The following is an 18072-nucleotide window of genomic DNA, read 5'->3' on the forward strand; positions in this document are numbered from 1 at the left end:
AAATTCCTGTCAATACTTCAGAGCCAGAGCTGAAAAGTAGGTGTTCTGTTATTTCTAGATCCTAGCAGGGTCAGCTCACCACCTCCTTTCATCCCTGATTTGTAGGGCTTTAATTGAATTATTTAGCAAAGAATAAAAATACTTTTCAGTAATGTTTGAGCTTCCATCTCTGACATCTTGTATTTCACATCAGTCTAACCTTACCATTTCCTTTACAATATCCTATTCCTGGAGGTTTAATAGTTCCTGTTGGGAGATTCTTCACGTTCCTTCTAGATAATTTTATTCATGAAGAAAACAAAGCAACTCCAACCTGGATATTAGTTTCCCTTGACCATTTCGCTTACACACACATGGTGACACAAAGGTTCAGAAAGAGGGTATTTCTTCACAGGAGGCTAGGCACAGGTACTCAAAGAGGTCTCTAACCCTCCAGCACCACTTGGAAATCAAGGGGAGCAGCAGAACACAGGAACTGTAGGCAGTGCAAGAAAAGCAAATGGAGGGTTCTTCTAGTGCAGCAAGTTATCATCCCTGCGAGAGCTAAGGGGACAGAGGTGGCTTTAGGTCACCTTTTCAATTCCTCAGTCTTTGACTAGCACAGGAATAGGCAGTTTTCCAAAGCAGATTAAAGGAGCTATACATAACTGTCTGCTAAATTTTTGCTTGGGTTCAGCAGTCATGGAAGTAATTGCTGACTACACTCCAAATATGAGCCAAAAACCCTCTGATCTGGATCCAAGTTTCCGTGAAGCTTAAAGGTGCTTAGATCCAGCTTTCTGGGTAACATCCAATTCTAAACTCCTTTGTTTATCTTCTATAGGCTATTAAGTCTCTGTTAGATGAGGAATTTAGAACAGCATGTAACGGCACAGCCTTCCCTAGAGTACTGTGTGTGATGGCCATGCCATCCAAATAAGACATCCCTTAACTAGAAGAGACTCAGAATAGTGATAAAAATGAGTAACTGCTTAGGAAAAAGTCTATCATCCAATAAAAAATAGAAAAGACCTGGACTGGGAAACAAACTAGTGAAAAAAAGGAAAGAATTTATAAAACAGTGCATAGCCAGAAGGAAAAGGGCTGGGAGCATCCAGTCTCCCTGTCTCACAGAGCAAGAACAAAGGAAACTGAAAGGTGTAAAAAGAGAAAGGAGCATCACTCAGGCAGTGTGAAATCAGGCTGGGGAGCTCATTGCTAGCATGCCAAGATTCAGACTTGATTCAAAGGGGGAAATTATGCATAGGAAAAATACCCAGACTTATAACAGCTGCTTTTTAAAAGGAGGTATGTGGAAGGAAGAAGGAAAAGACAACTACGAAGGACAAAATCAGTTGCTTTCAGGCTTAAGTTGGCTTCTGAAAGTTCAGGAAACTATAGGAAGTGCAAGATTATCTCACATCTTTGTGGTTTCCAGAAACTCTCAAAATTCCCAGTGCTGCCCAGCATCTGAGAGGATACAATGGAACACCTGGATGCCACACTTGACTTAACTGAAATGCTGCAACTGAACAGAAAGACCAGGGAAAACAATAAGTGTCTTTCAACTTGGGCTTGCAGAGTGTTGCAGTATAAGCAATATTTTATTAAACTACAAGGTCTGTCCTCACTTGCTTGCACCTCTATGTTATTTTCTTTTACACTGATAGCTGCCTGTGTGGAACAGTTTGCACAGCTATGGAAAATGTTTGGCAGCTTTATGTGCCTGGAAAGCCCTGCACACAGCTGTTCGTGACTGAACAGTCACATCACGGGCACTAATTAGAAACTGTGAGTGAAATGGAAGCAGAGCCTTTCCAGCCAGTGCTCCCCAGCCAAAAGCACAGACACTGCCAAATCCCCCTGAAAGGGGAAGCCCTTTACAACTGGAGACATCATCTCAGAAGCATGCAGGGGCCAGACCCCAGCTAACATCTACAACCTGTTATGAACTGTTCTTTGAGACACATGCAGCTTGCAATAAACATGGACTTTAGTTTCAAAGCAATCCTCAAAGTCCTCAGGTTCCCAGATTTTACAGATACCACCTGCACTGGGTCTAGGACCTTGTGGGCTAAACAATTACTGAGACACCAGCCCCTACTATGTCTGCTCTGAAGTATGAAGAATTTTACATTTCTTTAGGCATTGTTTTCCAGTCAACTCTGCTCTGCTTCCTCTGCCCCATAGCTAACTCTCTACCTGTCCCGCTCACCCTTCCTGGCTGTCTATACAAAAGGCAAGGCAGTGCAGGGAGAGAGACTGGGGAGCAGCCAAAGGGGAAAAAATAGCTGTGAGGTCTTGCATACAGGAGAGCGTGGCTCAGCAAGATTTAACTCCAGAGCTATGGACAAAACACCCAGTAGAAGACTGTTGGGCTTAGATGTTGAGTAAGGTCTGGTGAATTCACCAGCGCTCCCCATCACTCTACTTGCTCTAATATCTTCTCCAAAATTAGGAACAGGATTTAGTTTGTGGCGACAGATGCTCATGAAGGCTCATGTCCTTACAGAAGCAGCTGCTTGAGACTAAGCATAATACGGACAAATATCAGGGAAAGACTACTCTGTTAGTGTCCTTTACATATGATGTATGTCACCTCTTGCAACACGGTTGCTCACAGCATGTGGATGCTTCTCAGTCCCAACATACAAAATACTCCCAGCCTTGGTCCCAAAGCTTTGCATAAGCACTCCAGAGGCAAGGGGCACTTCGAGCTCCAGCTGTAAGACCCCACATTGTCCAAGCAACAAGATCCAGCATGACACAAACCAGCCCTCACTGCCTCAAATCTAAGTATGATTAAAGTGAAAGTGATGGCTATACTATGATGTTCTTATCACGTACTGGGGTTCAGAACAGTGCCTCTAAACTTAGTATTTACCTGACATATTCAGACACAAATTTACAACCACTTGAAAGGCTTTGGCCCCATACAGAAACCTCTGAGCAGCTCATGCAGAATTTGCATTTTCCTTGCCATCTTTAAATCTCTTCCACTCACCTCTCTGTTCTACCAGTCCTCTCTCAGCTATAGAATTCCTTAACCTTTACTACATGGTTATTGAGATCCCAAACTGAACAAGACAGGCATTTAAGACCTAAGTTAGCAGGTCAAGACTATTTTATAATTTGTTTCCCAGCAGAACATCTTATGTTTTACATGTTGGAATGGTGTTTTTACAGATTTGCATTGAAGTGTTTGCAAAGTAATTAGCATTTTTTTATTTTTCATTTTAAAATACTTATATAAAAATTTATCTAATTCTAAAAGCAGCCCTCAGTAACAGTTTTTCTCATCTCAAAATACTTCTATTTTCTTTTCAAGTTAATGTGTTTGATATTTTCCAGATAAGAGATGCTAACACATGGCAGATACTAGCAAAAGATTTGCATACTGGCAGGCTGGACAATTGCAGATGAGGGCAAGGTAACAACAGAAAGCAGTGAGTGCAGAACATCTGTTTCACTCAGCATCTGTGGCAGAGAGGAGATGGTCCATATTTATTCAGCTAGAGATAAAGACAAAAAGAGCCACAAGGCTCTAAGATCTTTAATAAAGATACTTTTTCCTCTTTCCCCCCCCCCCCCCCCCCCCCCCCCCCCCCCGAAGGCAATTCTCCTGCAAAAGTGTCCCTGGTCTTCCTGCATCCTTCAATAAGTGTGAGAGATTGTTTCTGTCCCCTTTTCATTCTGTGGTGACAGCTTTTGCTCCAGCCAAACATCTTCCCCTCCTAGCCACAGTGTCTGCTCCAGCACTGTGCCTTCCAGATAAATGAGCTCTTCCTTCACATTAATCATCCCAAATGAGGCAGATATTCTTCCCATAAATTCACTCCCTCCTTAGCTCTTTTTGGATTCTGATATGGAGACCTTTCATTGCAATCCCTTAGACGGAGGGAGGCAGTTAGGTTAGATCAAGAATTTTATTTGATACTTCATTTAATGTGATTCAGACAGCAAAAGGCTGAGAAAGATGTGGTAGAGGCCAGGGGGAGTAAAGGATTACCTTACGCTTTCAAGAATTATAACATCGTCACATCTATCCTTGCTTTACAATAGGTGCAATGAGCTGAGTTGCGTGTTGTTACCTATCTTCCTTTATAGAGAAAAATGGCTTCTTCCACCCCCCTTCACTGCTCACAGCTAGAGAGCAAAACCTCTCACACAAGATTTACCTTTTAGAAATGTAGATGTCCACCTTCTTCAGTTATTATTTGGTACCATATACTCAACTTCATAACAGTAAGTAAAGGAAGGCAGCAGCTCTTGAGCAGGTGCTCTACATGGCAACTCCCATAAGCCTGCACCTGCTTAGGCAGGACAGGAGGAAAGCAGGGAATGCAAGTCCTGTACATGTATGTGAATGGCCACACATCATGTGGTCATGTTTCGCCCAAATTTATGAGGAGAGTCTTGTCCTTGACCATCCTGTGCCTCCAACTGTCCCTGATGCCAAACAACCCTTCTCAGCCAACATCCCACCCAGATGTGTTTAGCCTTCACCCCTTTGTGATGCGGGACATTTCAAGATCCTTTATAGGAAAGAATAAACCATTTCAAATGTATAATGGATTTTTGAATGTTTTTAAGAAAAAGTAGTAATATGTACTTAATCTCATCTCCATGTTATTAAAGAAGACCTCTTCATAAAGGTAATGTGCTGCTTTGAAACTCTTGAGTCTGGCTCTGTAGAGCTTTAGGGAACTGAAGCTTTATTAAAGACAAGTTATCCAATACAAGTGCCTCCTACACTAGAATCAGGAATCTTAAATACACCTGGGGACTTCCCCACTGGCTTCAACAGTAAATCTGTCCCAGGTCTTGAGAAAATAGCTTATTGGCTTTATTTTATAGCTATTCTTGGGGTGGGGGCTGAAGTTATGCATACCAATTATTTACTTTTCCCCCGTCTCAAACTAATAGACACATCTACTTCAATAATTTAACCATTTTGTTTTCACTTTCTCTAAGCAGAATCTCAGAGCCAAGGTAACAAAACCCAGAAGAGACATTTCCTGCATTTTTGGAAGGTCTCAGAACATGAGACAGTAGCCCTAGTAGCCCTCGGAGACAATAACATTAAAAGGAGTGAAAACTGAATGCTTTGTCTAACTTTCCACAGATCCTATGTATCAACATGTACAGATTGCTTCTATGGAAAAGGAAAATTAAATTCCGATCTGGAGTACCATGAAGACTTCAGGTGTTCTTGTTCCCTGGGTTTCACTAACTTCACTGACTTCAGTGGCAAAGAAGTCCATAGAGCAGAAGAGGTTTGATGCAAGAAACAATCATGTTGAAGGAACTCAGCCTAACAAAATCCAACTCACAAGTGGCAGGCAGACAGCTGCATGCAACCAACTTTTTAACTGCCATTCACAGGGACCTGTGGCACAAATACCTAGTCTTTTGCAATCCACCTTTAACATGAAAGATTTTACTATAACCTCAGCCTGTGTAAGTTGGCAGTATTATCTGAAATTTGGGTAATGTTTAATGGAAACAAGTGCTCGGAGTTTGAATTTTCTGTGTGAAAATGGCTAGAGAACCTATGTTAGAATTTCCAAACTACGTTATACGTTGGAAATGTGTGAAGTCATATATACAAAATGCTAATAGCTGCTTACTTTATGAGCTGTAACCTCTGTTGTGATCAGAGCTTCTGATCAAGTTTAGGCTTAACATACTTTTGTAGTTTCAGGTGTAACAGCCGGTAAATTACAAGATGAGGGAGAACTTCTGTGCTCCGAGTCTGTATACAACAGAGGCCACACTTTTTATTTTTACATGGTGAAAATAATTTCTAAGCAGCACAGAACAAGGGCTTGCATTCCTTCCTTGCATAGTTTTTACTATAGCACATAATTCTGATTTCAGCTGATTTAGGTGGGTGTATGTGAGAAGATAACTGGGTCTCCATTGTCTCTAAACATAATGTCACTGCTACATTAATTTAACTAGCAGTGCTTCCTGGCAAATGGCTCACACTTCTGCAGGGACATTTAGGAATGATTTTGCTCTAAAAAAATAATATTAGGTTAATTAGACATCTGCTCTTCCCCCTGTTTACGCTGTTTTGTTGATCTGTTTTCTCATTCTTTCTCAAAGTATTGGCACATGCAAATAATTTAACTTTCTTCTCTGTTCTGCAACAACTTGCCTCCAGGTTCAGCCCTGATTTGCTTATAGCCCAGTACTCCTCTGCTCCTCCTTAATCCTTCTGCTTCATTTCTTTCCTTCCTTTTCATCAGTAATGGCTCATCATCCATGTATTTCTCTTGTCTGCATCCACCCAGGTAAAGAAACATGTCAGCATGTAGACCACTATGTAAATGTTACAGGGCTATATAAAAGTTTTAAAATAAACCCTTCAGGGAAAAAGAGCAAATTTTTCCTCCAGTTGAATTTAATAACATGGTCTTTCAAATAAGATTAATTTGTTAAAAATTATATCCTAATATTATATCCTAAATTTATTCCCAGAATTCTCATTCTTACCAAAAAGTACAACAACAGTGGATCACCACAACGTCACTCCTTTTTTTAACGGAAGATTCACCCATCTCTTTTCTGTATCCATCCCAGCCGACCTGAGCAACCACAGGCTCACTTAAGCTTTGTCATGTAAGAGGTAAGCATCAGAAAATAGTACTGCAGGGTAATTTTATTACAAAAATAAAGATGAGGGGCTTCCCTACCCTCATGCTAAGCTTAAAAATGAGCCTCCTTGATGTTTGGGGAAAAAAAAAAACAAACAACAAACCCCAATATCCTGGAAACAGACTGGTTTGGAAGGGACTTTAAAGATCATCTAGTTACAACCTCCTCTGGACTCACTCCAACAGGTCCATGTCCTTTTTGTGTTGGGGACCCCAGAGCTGAATGCAGCACTCCAGGTGGGGTCTCATGAAAGCAGAGTAGAGGGGGAAAATCACCTCCCTGGCCACGCTGCTTTTGATGCAGCCCAGGATACATTCGGTTTTCTGGGCTGCAAATGCACGTCGTCAGGCCACGTTGTCCCCCAACATCCCCAAGCCTCTCTCCTCAGGGCTGGTCTCCATCCATTCTCTACCCAACCTGTATTTGTACTTGGGATTGCCCTGACCCATGTGCAGGACCTTGCAATATAACAAAGTATTTTAATAATCTGGAAAAGTAATCTACTAAATAATAAAATAAACTTAATATGATAGGTAGGTTTCAAAGGCTTAAGAAGTCTCTTTATGGATCACCAATGGAAGAAAAGAAAGCCTTGCACAGAGGCATTCATCTTTCTCCTCACAAATTAATCCACCTTGGACACCTTCCTGAGCATGTGCTGCTCTCTGGATCATGAGGAACGACAGAGCTGAAATAAGAGAGAAGTCCAATCAGCTGTTCAGCATCTTCAGTATCTGACCGGTGTCCAAGGCCTGAGACAACAGTGTTTGATACAGTGAAGATGTTAGCAATAGTAGGAAGAATCAAGGGCTCCAAAATAAAGAGCGGCTGGATTGTTTTTAGAGATTAAGCATCTGGTGGAGACAGGCCACATGCTTGAATTAGAAGACACCATCACACATGTTGATGTGGGAAAAAATTGACAATTGTATGATAAGGTGGAGTTAAAATTTCTGCAGAGGAAAGTGCAGAAATTTTCTATGTGACAATTTACACAGCAGACTGTGGACTGAAGGGAAAACACTGGTTATTCTAGACCACCTTTGGAGTTTGGATCAACTCTGATGAAATGGATCAGTAATGCTGCCTTGAATAGGTCCAGTTAACATGCATCTCAGCTGAACATGATGACAGATGTGTTAAAAACAAGCTCCAATCTCAGTAGAGTAATGGCACTTGGGGACAAAGTACAAGCTTGGAGACAGCTATTCTGGGCACATTTCACTTTTTCCAAGCTGGGGAAAAAATAAATTTAGGGGTGTTTTATTCACTGCTAGTACAGAAAATGCCAAACTGTTTGAAAAAGAGTGCCAAAGGCTTCCTGGCACTCTCTGAGTTCACTGGGTGTGATGTTATTCCTTGTGGGAATATGTGACAACAGACATTAGTCACTGCTGCAGATATTAACACAGCAAGCCAACACAGAACTGCATGCAGTGAGTCTTCTTTTGCTTTCAGTGCAAACCCCTGTCAATAAGGAAGCCTAAACAAAGGCTAGAAGCATAGCATTTCCCTTGGGTTAGGCTTGTGCTTCATTCTCAGGTTTTCTTCTGGAGGAATGATGCTGCTTTTGCCTCAAAATGCAGTTTTGCACAGTACATTTTGGTTTGTCAAAGGGGTTTAGCAGAACATAAGTGTGCATGAACCTTTCAGTTCTTAAAGACATTGAAGACCTCTTAGCTATTATAACACCCAAGTCAGTGTCTCCAGGATTTTCTGCTTTTCAAGTATCGCTCAGTTCTTCCATTTCTGACTTTGTTAATGGCAACCTGCAGAGCTCAGCAGGACTCCAGAGGTGAGAATACAAGGTTGTAGAGCTTCACTAAACTATTAGGAGGATCCCTCATGAGGTACAGCCATCTCATGACAGTTTAAGATTTGTTCAAGAAATCCAGACTTTCTGCAAGTCTCTTAGAAATTACCTCTTTGGGAAATGGCACACCTATGGTCTTACAGGGTTAGAGAAACAGAAATGGATCACCACAGGGAACACTGCACACAATCATTCAGGTCTGCCTCTTACGTTTTTTTCTACTTAAACTAATAAAAATTAAAAAGGCATCTACAAAGTTTAGGTTATTTATATCCTTTGTTAGAGTACTGGGAAAACTGAGGAAAGGCTGTAATAGAATTATATACATGTAGCTGAAATACTGAAGCAACTGTCGAAGTAGAAGGAACAGTAGATTTCTGTACACAGGAAGGCAACGTGGTTGCATTACCTGTATTATATACACTTCTGGAAAGTACAAAGAACCTCCTTACACTAGCAGATAGACGTTTGGCTTGGGTCTTCATATATAGTGGTATAGTCTAGCAAGCTGCTTATAAATATTCTGGTGTATTAAGCTACAACAATAATTTAGTCGGTCTTTTGGTCCCAAAATCTATGCCCAAACTCCATCCACCAAATTCCCAATCTCACTTAAAAGCTGTTCTCATGAAACCAGATTTCACCTGGAGATTCCCATGAGATTGTAATGAGTTTCCACAGTAGTAGAGCTCTTAGTAGGCACCAAATTAAGACTTGGGATTGTGCTGCAAAGCACCTTCATGTGAAAAAACAGAAGCGTTCAGCAAGAAACCAAATAATGTGTATGACATAACACTGTTTTTCATGAAACTGGGACTTACTGCAAAGCTGGGTGCAACTGTTTGCTGTTAATAGGGAAGTCCGATTCTCATGTTTGAGTTATGAAACTAAAAATCTCCTCCTAAGCATGTTACTGAAGAAAGAATTCTTGCTGTAACTGTACTGAGCATACTGGATATGCATTTTTAATATCACTGTCTTTGTACTGTCATGAGTCATATACTTTGGGTTTCCACACACACCCCGCAATGGAGATGCACATGAACAAACAGTCCAGTCACTGAAACCTAGCACAGATATCCATATTTGCCAGAAAGGAGGGCTTTTGTTTTGTTGGTGTGCTTTTTATATTACACTGAGAATCTGAGTGCTTGCAAAAGGCAATGGAGGTGCCTCATGCAGAAAAGTATGCAGGTAAAGCTAGAAATTCAGCTGTTGCAATATCCGCTGATACCACTCTGACTGTTTTCCATGATGAAGGGAACATGGCATATCATTAGCCTTTTAGTCTATAATGTGAAGGGAAGAACAGTACTGAGGCTCAGGAGAGGAGACAAGAGAAAGGAACTGAGGTTTCTCTTTAAAATGTTTTTGCTATGCACAAATCCTAGTGTTAGAGACAACATACAAAGGCTTGGAGAAGGCTAGTCATGAGATACAAGAGAAGCATTTTGTTGGCCCACAATATTTTGTGGAGGGCCTGGCTTCCCACCAATATTATTGCAAAAGGAAAGAAACAGTAAAGATCTACTGCTTCATGAAAAATGCTGCTTTCACTTAAAGAAATGAGTGAGTTCCAGAAAGAGACCAGGAATAAGGTTAGACTTTGTTGCAATTTGAGTTACAGCAGTCAGAAAATAACACAACACAAATAAAATAGTAAGTGCAAAAAGCTTTACCATTGGTCAAACTCTACTGTCCACACTGTTTCTCTGTCCTCCAGAGACCAGACCACTCCTTCATCTTGCCTCTGCTTCATCCAAGTCAGTCAGTCCACCTCCTACACCCCTCAGAGCTATTTAACCACTTTGCTGTAGGATCACAGCTGCACATCCTCAAAGCAAGTCCACAGCTGCATATTATCAATGTCAATCAACCCACTGCCTTCATTCCCCTGCAAGATTCCTTTTCCTTCCTAGATAATTAGGGGGCTAGGGTCATGAAAAACCCTTCTCAAGTCACTCCCAATATTCTGTGTTCTCATTTGCTGCCTTTGAGAAAAACAGTGAAGTTCTTTGCTGTGCCTGGGGTCATGCTCACTGGGGTCAAAAAGGAGAAGAATATACAGACCAGATTGTCCTCTTGCAGAACTACCAGAACACGTTTTATTTGTTGTGCATACACACAACAGTGTCGGTCTTGTCAGCCTGGCTGGGATGTTCACAGGGCTGCCAGAGAAAGTGATGCATTAGAGGTTTCCTCCAGTCTCCAGTAAGGTTGCCTTGTCTGGAGCTTGATTTAGTGAAGTGTCCATTGCTACTTACAGTTAAACAGCCTAGTGGTATTGTAGGAAATAGCTACAAGAGCTGGAGCTACAAGAGCTGGAGCATCGAAGAAGATTATTTTGCATGAATTATGATTCACCTTCAACTCCATGCCCTAGATGCTGCCTTTCAGAATGGCTATTTTGCACTTGGCATTCATACATCTCTCCAAGTATGGCCAAGCTCAATTTATCAAGTGTAAACTGAGAAGTGGAAAATTTATGAGCATTGTATAACCCCTTAATCAGCGCAATAGTGTTTTCTTAAAACAGGGATTACAGAATAGACAAAATATATGGAAAAAGGAGGCGTTAGACCTTTGCATTTCACCACAGCTAATGGTGCACAGTGAATTTGATAGAAAACAGATTTTGCCTGATACAAATACTGGGCATAGGTCAATGATGAGAGATGCCAGGTCCAAGCCACTCAGAATAAGGAACAGGCAGAACTCCAGAAGTCCCTTCAAACCTCAACTACTCTTCGAAATACCAACAAGTGCCAAAATGCTGGGTGAGCAAGTTCTGGTTTCACAACCATGTTTAAAAGTAGAATCATACTTTAGCTCTTTAGCTTTCATCCTTCCCTTTGCCCAGTGGCCACTGGCCTCAGTATCAGCTCCTACCTGGGACACTGCATACAGTTTCTGTCAGTGAGTAACCTCAGTTCTCTTCCCTGCTGCAAGTTACAATTACCTGCAATGCCAGGTACTAACCAGGAGGAATGCCAGTATCAGCCCAGAGAGGATACCCTTACCCATTACTCTGGCTTGCTGCAAGAATAACCCCTGTTCAAAATTGCTCTTGAAGTATTCGTCTTTAAACATGTACAGATCATTCTTTCTCCTCTCGACTGGAACCAGAAATCACCTCATTTCAAGTATACAGCATATATCTTCCACCTTTCGTCTTCCTATACTGCTGCTGCTCTGCTTCAACATAGTGGGAGCAAAAAACTGGTGACCGGAAACACAATAGCAGATCAGGGCAAATGGAGAAAGTAAACAGATTATTCCATGGTAGCTGGAATAAAATGCAGCTGAAATTGCTTACAAATGTATTCCCCAAGGTGCTTGAGCAGGGAGGAGGGAGAAAAGACTGAAGAATTCTAATGTTCTAATTCAACCCTTTGAAAGACATCTCGTTTTGAAATAATATAACTAATGGTCACGGCTGCAAGCCATCCATTGAAGATTTGCTGCAAACCTTTAGCAGCCTGGTGGGGAAGGCATACAGAAACTGCACTTGAAAGTAGGAAAGTGAAGGACAGAGTGAGTAAATGATTACTCAGGAAACCTCTTGGATGAAAGCATGTTTTTCTACTCCTCTACTTCTTCCTTAAAGGCATTAACTCTCTCATCCTCTTTTATAACTTAAAGAAAGCGTCAGTCTCCAAAGGTGTTGCTATTTTAAGAACAATTTGTCCTCTGGTTACTACTTTGGGAAAAGGACCAGGGAAAACTGCTTGTTTGGCTGGCAAAGGAGAGGTGAGTGAGCTAACTGCTGTGCTCCTCCCTGCATTCATCTTTATTAGGCAAATCTAAAGCTCTAAGAAAATGCCAAAATAGAAAGTTCCAGTATGAGGTGACCTAAAAAAAAAAAGCCTCCCTACCTTCCCGCCTCATAAAACCCAAAGTTATTCCAGTTCAGTTTCCAACAATTGTTTGTTCTCTGAACAGGCACATCAGTTATTTCAGCAGCCCAGGGGCAAACAAGGGCTAAGCTCTTTAGACTGTTGCCCTGCATAGGATTTTGGTGTGTCTCGTGCCAGCTCTGTTGGGAATTTTGCCTGTCCTCTGCATATGTGTTTGTGTGTGTGACATGCTATGGGAATCAGCAGCATCAGTGATGTCCTCTCCACCTGGCTTTTGGAGCTGAGAAAGCTCAAGGGTTTTTTTATTTTATTTTATTTTAAAATCATTTTAGAGCCTTGAGCCTACTCCCTACCACACTTACTCACCATTCCCTGGTGAGTTTAAGTCACATAAAGGAACTGAGCTCATATTTAGTAGAAGTACATTGAGTCTTGTTTCCTTAAAAGGCAAAACTTGCAATTTATAAGTCAGCATCATATATTCAACTGTGAAGGCTAATGCTTTTCACCTCCTGTTAGTAAGTTGATTAATCTATTTGATCATTTTTCTACAAGTTCCTAGAGAATACACTAGTGGTCCCCCCTTGCTAGGAGCCTGTAGCACTCCTCCAGCTAAACACAGTGCCTAGGCATAGGCATATAATACCAACTGCTTCATGACCACAGGTCATTCATACCTGTAACACAAGACAAACACAGAAAAGTCACTATACGCATTCTGACCAGATGACTGCCCAGAAAAATTATTAAAAGCACTACTTACTGACACCCTCCTTCCCCATGGCACCATCTGATTGCTGCACTCCCAGACCCAGCTGCTAGAGGCATACCTGAACTGAAGGTTCATGATATTGCCTGCCTTCAGTTGTCCTTGGCTGCTACTGATACAACTCAGATGGTTTCAGTAAAGCTGTTCAACTCACTCTTGCATGGAACTTAGCCTAATAAATTCCCAGGAAAGTGTCATTGCCCTAGGAGTTTATCCAAGCCTGAATATAACTCTTATTCAATACTCCCTACAGCCGCAATTGATCTTTCATTGTTTATTATCTGGATGACCCACTATATACTGCAATAAACCATGCTGTAAGTGCATTGGGTTGTTTTATAGCTTCTCTGTAGAATGTCTTAATTAGTATGCCTGATATTCCTCTAACACAGGTAAATTGATAAAAATATTCACAGTATCATGTCTTTTGCAATATGACCGTTTAGATTCTCGTGTGGTTACAAGAAGTGTTTTATGGCTAAAACGAGAAAGCAATTATGGCAAAAAGTTCCCTGATCCTGTATAATGAAGCTGATGAAGAGTCAAAAAATCTTCCATCTCTTGTGAATTCCTTTGGGTGTCTTTGCAATATTGTCTTCTGTATTCAAAAAAACCAACATCAAATATTCTGAATATGACTTTTCTGTTTTAGACTGATACTGTCAGCACAGAGTCCCTGCCATAGGCAAACCATCTCTTTTTTCTGCTCAGGAATAAGCTTCCTAACCAGTGATAATGGTGCTGCCTCCATCACCTTTATCTCTGTTAACTCCTTCCATGGTGGCTTGAGAGTGCTGTTAATATTGCTAATTTTCTGTTTTGTCAGGTGGTGGAAATTCAGTCTAGACTTATTTCACTTTTCAAAAGAATACTAAATGGTTCCACACATGCCCTGTCTCACTTTAATTAATGACTCTGTTTAGTATTACATGTCAGGAAAAAAATAGCACTGTCTCTGCCTAACAGAGTCTTGTTTAGGACTGTCCATCCTAGATTAGTTCAGACAGCAATAATTTTTGACAAACTGTGCATAATACAATGTCCATTTTTCCTCAGCAGTGCACTATGGCTTAAAATGTAATGCACAAAAATGATTAGGCAGCTTCTTAATGAATTTTGTCTTTGTCACAGTAAACTCCTCTCCAAAATGGCAACCTTTTCTCCTCTATGATCATTATGCACATTGCTGTCAGCTACTAGATAAAACATAGCCTTCATGTCCTGGGACCGTGTTCCACCACAGGGAAGTGAGGTCTGCAAGTGTGTGTGGACAGCGAGGACACCTGGGCTGTGAAGATACTTGGTTAGTGACTAGGAAGGTATAACCTTGGAGACGGTCAACCAGAACTTTGTAGCTGAGAGAGGGAAACAAAAATACCAGGGATCACAAGGGAAAGGCAAAACTTATTATGGGTATTTGAGGTGTTTGTGGAATTGTGCAAACCTTAGTCTGGGATCCTTAGGGGATGGACAGAAGCTGGAAAGGGAAGCATCAAGGTGGACTGGGGAAAAACAAGTGCAAGAAAAAGGAGAGGAAAGGGGACAAAAGTGACTGGGCCTCTGTAACTGAGATGCCAGCCAGTGCACTTGCCTTATCACAGCAGTCTGTCCTGTTGTCTCCTTAAATCCTATTTCTATTTTGTTGACTTCACTCTCTTATCTGGATATGCATAGGGCAGTGTATCTGTGAATTGCTACCAAACTTTAAACTGGATTAGCCAGTGGTTTGGAGATGAGAAACTGAAAACCCCAAGGATGGAGCTGGGATAAACAAGTGGGATAGTGGATGGACTTAATGTCTTGTTGAGAGTTCATGTGTCTTTAAATCAAGAGAGCGGCGATGTCTGCATGCCCATTTGGAAAGTGCAGTCCAGGTGAGCTGGTGAGGAGCAGCAGGATCAGGTGCCTGTGCTGCTGTTTGATACGAGTGCTGTGTGTACTCGTGTGGGTGCTGATAAAGGCATGTACTCTCTGTCCACACTGGGGTGTGTGCATCTCAGTGTGTGTGTTATGTGGTGATGGGGTTTTTTGGTGGGGTTTTTTTTTTTTCACTTCACACTCGACCTCGTTACTGGCTGGATCTGCTAAGAGAAACAGCAGCAAACAAGACCAGGGAGGACAAATCCCTCATATTTTAAGTCCACCATATTCACTTTCAATTAACAAGGTCCTGCTACACCTGCCTTTGTCATGACAGGTCAATAAATACTATAGAACCCACCACAGTGTGATGTGAAAACACATGTGTATGGTTACCTGCAGTCCTGCAGGACTTTCTAGCTCTGTCTTCACACTTTCCCTTTCAGATTTAAGCAGCTTTCCAGAAGATGACCCATTTCCACATCTGAACTCTCAGTGCTACCCATTCTGGAAGGGTTTATTTCAAGCACAGGGATGGACCCTGCACTCCTGGACATTTATGCACTTGAGTGTTATGCCTTTCCAAGCAAAGGAGCTCTGAAGAGTGGAGGGTATAGCTATTCATGCAACATCTACACTGAGAAATAAAATATCCAGGGATTGTTCTTGGGAACTGAGGCCAAATGACACAGTAATGCTGGCCTCCATAAAGCATACCACATCTCAAGCACAGGGTGATCAACTCCAAAATGCTTGTTAGAACAGTTTACTCTTCCACAGGAACCCCTACGTTGTAATAAGCATTATGTGAGAAAATCTTCATTGACCTGGCTGCATCGAGAAGCATGCCAAAGGTTGTACAGCAGAGGTTATCATGAGACCATACGCCTGTGACCTTCCCCATTTAGCTTACTAGCATAGATGAAACCTTGGGGAGTTTGTGTGATGTCAAGCTGAAGCAAGAGATCAACTGGTGTGAGTAAGCTTTGCTGTAGATGCTGGCTCTGCAAGGGACCAGCCTGGGTTAGGCACGGCAGCGTGCACAAACTGATGCAAAGGAAGAGCATTTGGACATGAGCTGACCCCAAAATAATACAGCTTTGTTCCTGTTGTGCTCTGCCTGAACTTGAAGCCTACTCTAGTTGATCTGGCTCTGCGTATAGCCATCACAGGCATTTTGTACCTGTGATATAATTAATCCTCAACCTGAAAATCCATCCATTGAAGGAAAGTTACCCAGACCCTACTGCTGGTGGCTATAATTAATTCCCTTTGGGCTCAAGTGGTGTAGTTCAGTGCTTTGTGAAGAGAAGGACAGTCCAAGTCTTGTCTTTGCCCTCGCACTTAACTCTTGGAGGCTGTTGTGCAGCTTCTTGCAACTGTGAAACCTGTGGAATTTACACTTTCTTCAGAGAATATATAAGTTCTGCAAAATCATTAGTTAATTACAAACCTCAGTTTCAAAATTACATGTATAAATCCTTTCTTGAGTTAACAGCCTCGATCATTAAACCGGAAACAGGTTTTTAAAAATCCCATTTGTTTGTTGCCATTTCTTCTGTCATCTCTTTTCCTCCAGGTGCCTTCTCAAGCAATGAAAGGAGGCCAAGAAGCCTGACTGTCTGCTTTTCCTTCTCCAGTGTGGTTTTGCCTTGTTGGGATTGTGACATTTAAATCCTTACAAGCCATCTTCAAAATAGAGCACAGAAACCTTTGCAATTCATATTGGCAAACTATTACTTGGACTGCTAACACTTCGGGCACAAGCTGGCTGCTTGTTTCATTGGGGTTTTTAGGTGATATTATAAAAAAAAAAAAAGAATTTTTTTTATAGTCACATTTAAAGTTTTCTTCATCTTTGACAGAGGTGAATGAAGAGGGCTGCAAAAATTGGCAATTTTTCCTATGTTTGTTGCTTCATGCTACTTTACAGCATAAGGCTTCTTATATATAAGTGCAGAAATGTTGCTTTGGTGCTTTATTTAGGACAGTGTGTATTAGCTAGATATCTAGCCTTGGTTTTCTTCACTGTGTCACTTTTCTGTGAAGGTTCAAATATTTTTTTCATTGTTACACTTTCATGGGAAAACTGACTCTTGTCAATAAACATTGCAGATTTAAAGCGTTTAATACATTTAAAAGAGTGTTGACAAAAATCTCTATATTTAAGTCCTTGAAGTGATCTTAGGTTTTTCTCACCACTTGTGGTGTCACATTGATATCATGAGCAAAGTGGAATTGCTCATGAGCGTTAAGCACATGCCAGTCCTACAAGCAGTCCTTTTCATTACTGGTGTTTCAGCAATCATATCGCTATTTTACAAATGGGAAATCTTGCATCCAACAGGAAGCTGGCAACAGAGCTACAAAACCCAGCAGGAGACATGTGTTTCACTCCCAGACACACTGTCCAATTACATGCAATTTTTTTGTTCCATCTCTTCTTCTTTTCCATTAGCTCTTCTACTGTATTGCCTCAGTAAAGTACGCGAGCACGCATTTTGGGAAACAAGTGCTGGCATGCTGATAATAAGGCTCCTTTTACATTAAACTTCTAATTTAACAAAAGTGTTATTAAATTACTTCACTTCAACACTGAAAAATGAGTAATTATTAGGACAAGACTCTGATTTGAGGTACTGCAAACTATAAACAGTTATAAATGCTTATACTATTAGGGACTTTAATTTATACCTACTGAAAAAATAAGTTGCACAGCCAGTTAATCATAGAAATATATGTAACGTAGCCATTATTTTAATTCTTTACTTACATTAAACTGTTGTTAGTTTTTTTTTAATTTATTAAGAGTTAGGTCTCCATTCTCTTATCTATGAAATTGCAGCACTGGACTGGACCACTGCTAGGGTGCTTTTCCTATTCTTTTCATGCTTGAAATAATTTCCTAGCATATTATATTCATATAAATGAGGAATGTAATGAGAAAGTGATACTTGCCTTTGACACTTCTAATTACCTGTTTTGAAAGTGAAGTGGGGGGAGAGCACTTAGACATCTTCTTCATATGAGACAGCAAACCAGATGGAGGAGTTCCTATGCTGCTTGCTGGAGTAAACTGCCTGCATGCTAAATTGTCTTCAGTGAGCCCTGAATGCAATGCCCAGAGATGC

This window comes from Falco peregrinus, chromosome 11 (assembly GCF_023634155.1).
Source record: "Falco peregrinus isolate bFalPer1 chromosome 11, bFalPer1.pri, whole genome shotgun sequence".
Taxonomy (NCBI): Eukaryota; Metazoa; Chordata; class Aves; order Falconiformes; family Falconidae; genus Falco; species Falco peregrinus.